Raw genomic sequence first — 5911 nt, 5'->3', positions numbered from 1 at the left:
GTTCATCCCCCAAGCTCCTAATTCACCTTGCTTCAAATTCAGGATTTACCCAGAAGCAGTAAAATATTTCTGTTTCATATATATGCATATATATATATATACATATTAATATACACACAACGTGACCATTTTTAATTTCTTGGAATTATATCTAAACATATATATATATACATATATATATATATGTATATATATATCTCCAATGTGAACATTTTTTAATTCCTTGGAACTATGACATAGAAGACTCCTGTTCACATTGACTCCTGTCCTGTAGACTATCATTACTGAATGTTTTCAGATCAACATCCCTGTAACTGTAACTGACTGCTATGACTGCCCAAATAACAATGCTCTGGAAAGACAGAAGTGGCGTCACAGGTTAACATGGTGACACATTTTTACTATATGTAAAAATGAAATGCCACTAGAACGATGGTTCTCAGCATTCCTGATGCTGTGACCCTTTAATACAGTTCCTCATGTTGTGACGACCTTGACCATAAAATTATTCTTGTTGCTACTTCATAGCTGTAATCTTGCTACTGTTATTAGTCATAATGTAAATACCTCTGTTTCCAATGGTCTTAGATGATCCCTATGAAAGGGCTGTTCAATTCCAAGAAAGATTGTGACCCATGGTTGAGAGCCGCAGAGTTTGGTCTTGGTTTCTAGTATCATTCTCAAAAACAAGGGACTGGGGCTCCTGGGAGGATGGCTGATTCTCAGACTGAGAGTGGTGGCAAGGTGAGTCTGGAATAACATTCAGTACCAGGAAGCAAGAACGCTCTCTTTGGGGATGAAGAGGGTCTGATGCAAGAAAGTTCAGGGGACTCATGGGTAAACTGAAATAGCTCCCGTGAACAAAAACTGGGGTGATTAGAAGATAAAATAATTGCCTGTGGGTTCAGATATATTATAAAGAGATAGATGACTGACAGATAATAGATAAGTAAATGATAGCTAGCTAAATGATGATACATATCATACGAATGATATATATATATATATAATAGATAAATGATAGCTATCTAGATGATAATAATGATGATGGGAATAGACACATGGATAACTGATAGACACAGAAGACAGAAGTTTGGATCCCAGTCAAATAAAAAGCTGTGACTGTCTACCCATGCAAATGCCTGTAACTTCAGCACAGAGGGCAGGGCAGGAGGGGACAGCCAGGAGAATTGCCGGGCCTTGCTGGCCACTAGTATAGCTACCAATTGAGTAAAAAACTGTGTCCCTAGGGAATTCAGTGGAAAGTGAGCGAGAAGGACATCAAACTTTCTCTTAAAGACTCTGTGAATACGTGAGTGCGCGCGCGCGCGCACACACACACACACACACACACACACACACACGTGAGAAAGGGCTGGGAAGCAGAGGTACTTGAAAAGCCATGACTGCTAACCATGTGTGACCATTTGGAGAGACTTTCAGACAGAAAAAGAACACTAGGGAAACACCAAGAAATGTCTATTAAGGTGCCAGTATAAATGTTTGAATAATGATATATTAATATTGGTTTGTTAATTATGATAAGTGCATTATAAGATGGTACTGAAAGGAGAAACACAATAAGGCAGTGTATGAGAATTCTCAATGCTACTTTTGAAAGCTTCCTCTAAATCTAAAGCTATCCTAAAAGAAAGAGATTCTGTTAAAAGACATGGTCCCATCCCATGTTTATTGTGATATTTCTCTAACAGTCAGGTTATGGATTCAGCCTAGATGTCCATCAGTAGATGAATTAAGAAAGAAAGTGTGGTATATAAACAATTGGGTATTATTCAGTCATAAAATAAAATGAAATTATATTATTTTCAGAAAAATGTATAGAAACCAGATATCATTGTGCTGAGCAAACTAGGAAATATCTGAAAGACAAATACCATGTATTTTCATATGCAGAATCTAGACTCTACATTTTTTGTTTTGTCTAAGGCAGGGTGTCACCTGCATAGCTCAGGCTGGCTGGACCTCACTGTGTCGTTCAGACTGGCCTTTCCCTTGCAGGATTCTTCCTGCCCCTTTCTTCAGTGTCTTGGGATTACAAGAGTATGTCTACATATCTGATCTTATAATTTAGATATTTTTTTGTCAAAATGAACAAGCAGACAAAACCATGAAGAAAGATGGAGGACTATTTCAGAAAAAGAAGATCAAGGCAGGGGAAGGAGGTAAAAAGGGTAATAATAATAAATGCTATCAAGATGTTTAATATTCTAAGGAAACTCGGTATTTCATACAACTATCATATGCTAGTGAAATAAAACTGTACTAAATTAAAACTATATAATTAGGGTTATGGTGAAATTCTGAGAGAGTAAAGGCAAGTCTGGTGATCTGAGTTCAATTCCAGAATCTGGGTAAAGGTGGACGAAGAAACTAACTCACGAAGTTGTCCTCTGATGGCTTTATCTGTGTCTCTCCACACACACGGTGCACACAAATGTGGCATACACACAATCTGTAAAAGTTAACTAAAATTATTGCAATTAAAAGGTCATGTTAAAATTGAGCTTATATTTAACAAATAGTAATTTTAAAATGTAATTCGTATGTTGAATCAATTTTAACAATTTTATCAATATCATTCATTCTTAAATTCGCCTTTTGCAAACTATACAAAGATGTGCTAGTTAGCACAAAAGGAAAGTTCCGGGTCTCATTTTCTAAATTAAGTGGTTTGTTCTCACATCTCTTTTCCCTTTGAGCAGTCAGCCTGGGTGTTAGTGGGCCCAGCACCATCCTACTTGGAGTCTGTCAGCATTTTACAGCACCATGTTTCCTGTCTCTGCGTTCAGCAAGACTGAGACCAAGCAAAAACAATTTACCTGCTATTTCCAGAATACTGGGTCATCTACAGCAAACCAGAGGCTCACTTCCCAAGATTTGCTTCAAGTGTCACGGCCAGAAATTAAACACGGTCTGTCTTTACAGGGTCAGAAACTTAAAGCTGATAGACTCTAAATCCTGCCCAGTCACAAAGTGATCCCACCTTGCCAGGCTTGCCTATAAATCCCCAATTCAGGCCCATCACCTCCTCATTCTCACACGCCACTGGGATGACGGAGGTGGCACTCTCTCATGCCCCGATAGGGCTGAGAAACTGTGTTTGCTTTGTCAATGGTTTCAGAAGAGGTCTTTAGGCAACTGACAGCAAAAGTCAAGGTTGGGGCCGAAGAGCTCAGCCTTGTTTTTGAACAATAACTCAGTATCTTCCACTCCCACAACCCCACATTTTGGGTAAACATGGAGAACCACAGACCTATTTCTGCCTGGGAGTGTCAAATTGGGGTGTGAGCTTCTCCTGGGGAGACAAGGGAACATCTATTCATTCCAGAGAGGGCACCGGTGACAGACCAAAGCAACTTCCTCTCAAATCCAGGTTGGTGAACGAAACGAGTTTCGCTAGAATTCTTTGCAGGAACATGGGCGATTTATGCATGGTTAACCCACCCAAGAAGTCTCCCTTCTTGAGTCATGTTAACTGTCTATATATACCCAGGAAGTGGTGGGGGGTCTCACGGACCCCTCCCCCGTCTCCATGAGGAACCCAGTCTTGGGTGGGTCTCATGCAGGTGATCACAGCTGTTGAGAGTTCAAGAGAACTCTCCCTCCCTCCCTCCCCCCTTCCCTTCCTCCCTCCCCCCTTCCCTTCCTCCCTCCCTTCCTCCTGCTCCTCCTCCTCCTGCCTCTCTCTTCACAGAATCCCCTGAGCTTGGACTATAAAACCAATTTATCCTTCAGTCAAGGAGCTAACCTAGGCTGGAGGGAGCATTCCCTCCCGCGACACACCTGGCCAGCCGCCAGCCTTCAGCTGCTGCCTGTGTTTGCTGTGAAGCCACCCACTTCTCTAACGCAGTCAACACAAGACTCTGAGGCTCAGGCCTAATTTCAGCCTTGTCAGGCCATTGTGCCATTGCCATTCATCCGTGGCCGGCCTGTGTCAAGTCAGGGCCACCCTGGATGTATTCTCCAGCCAGAGTTTCAAGGTTTTGGTTTCTCAGCTTACCACCTCACTCCACCCAGGACTCAACAGTCAAATAGAGGCTATCAAGTCACAGACTTCCTCCTGCCTTGCCCCTCTTCCCTCTGCAGTGGCCCCCTGACAGAGACACAAGATGATTCCTTTCCCTGCAGAGCTGGGATTTCTTTTCTGCCCCAGCTCCTTCTACTGAGGTAGCACGAAGTCTGTGACAGACACAGGGATGTGTCTCTCAGATACTCTTCAAGAAAGGAACGGTTATCCAAACAATAGAGTGCCATGGTTAGCTGTTTACCCTCTGCTTTGGTTCAGGTTTCTATGGGTGTAATAAAACACCATGACAAAGAGCAAGTTGGGGCAGGAAAGGGGGTATGTTAGCTCCCAGTCCCACATCACAGGCAATCATGCAGGGGAGTCAGAGCAGGAACTCAAACAGTTCAGGAACCAGGAGGCAGGAGCTGCTACAGAGGCCATGGAGGAGTGCTGCTTACTGGCTTATTCAAGCTGCTTTGTTATACACCCAGGACCACCAGCCCAGAGTGGAAAATGCCCCACAGACTGAGTTCCACAGGCAAATCTAGTGGGGACATTTTCTAAACTGAGTTCGCTCATCATCACCGATGACGCCAGCTTGTGTCAAGTTAACAGAAAAGTAACCAACACACCACCACTGATTGGCTGGGCATTTGATTTGAGCCTGATGGGTGGTGCTTGAATAATGATGGAGTAAGCCAGTGGCCTAAAGTCTAGAGCACTCTCTTCCAACATGGCCGCTCGATGGCTCACCTTACAGTGGAGGTCTTTGTGTCTTACTGTGGTGTATCTGAGAGTTCTCCTTCCAAGCTTTCCTTTCTCCTCAGCTCACAGACCTTCTTTATGTTCTGAGACTATGTGTCCTGTCTACTTCTGCTGTGTCTCCACTTTGTCTTCCGTAGGTGTTGACCGTAATACATTTCTTCTTCTTTTGCCTTCATAGTGATATCCACTTCCTGGAGGTCACACCCACCTCCACTCCCAGTGATCAGTCACGATGGGGCTTGACAACAGAGTTTATGAAAAAAACAGGTGAGAACCCCACAAATATATACAGTTAACCCTCCTGAGAAAAGTAAATCTGTGCTGGACATTTTTCCTTGGCTTTCCCATCTTTTCCGACCCACTTGGTCCTTAAGTGTCTACGCCATCTGCTCTCTTCCCTTCTCTGTCACTGATGCTTAGACAGTAGGAATCATCATTGGGATACTGGAAAGTGACAGAAAGGGACATTCAAAAGTGCTCTTCTTAGCTTTCTTCCCATTAAGTCTCCATGGACTGTCGGTGTCCCCTATTGAAAGCTGTATCTCTTACCACTGAGTGTAGTCACTTTCTGCCTTGGTAACCTGCCCTGTCAGGCCCAATTATGTAACAGCTCCCCATGTGGCTGGATCTGGGTACTGCACCATTGCCAGAAAGTCCCCCAACACATCTCACACTTCCAGGATGTTGTCTAACTAAACCATAATTTTAGAGCATCCAGATCCACTTAAAACAAGAACAACAAAGAAAACTGTTATGTTTAAATATCTTACTTGGACATATAGAAGAAAAAAGATACAATTGCAAGCAGATTATAGTTCTATAGAAGTATTGATGTATCTATTGAAACTTTGCTACAGAATTATTGGTAACATTTGACACCACAAGAACAAAAAATATAACCAATGGTCATATTTGCGCTTATCAAAATTTAGCATATTACTTAATATTTTCTTTTAAAATGCTATCCGGAGGCACAAGTTTCTTGGGTTTAAAGAAGGGAGCCCTAGTTAAGGTGATTGTTTCCAACTTTTGAACAAATAGCCCCATATTCAGAAGGATTGAAATTTCTCTCACACATCATATTGTGGATTGAGCAAGGTAATGCAAGACAGCATTTTT

The sequence above is a fragment of the Microtus ochrogaster genome, unplaced genomic scaffold, assembly GCF_000317375.1.
Source record: "Microtus ochrogaster isolate Prairie Vole_2 unplaced genomic scaffold, MicOch1.0 UNK3, whole genome shotgun sequence".
Lineage (NCBI taxonomy): Eukaryota > Metazoa > Chordata > Mammalia > Rodentia > Cricetidae > Microtus > Microtus ochrogaster.
This window is presented reverse-complemented; position numbering follows the sequence as displayed.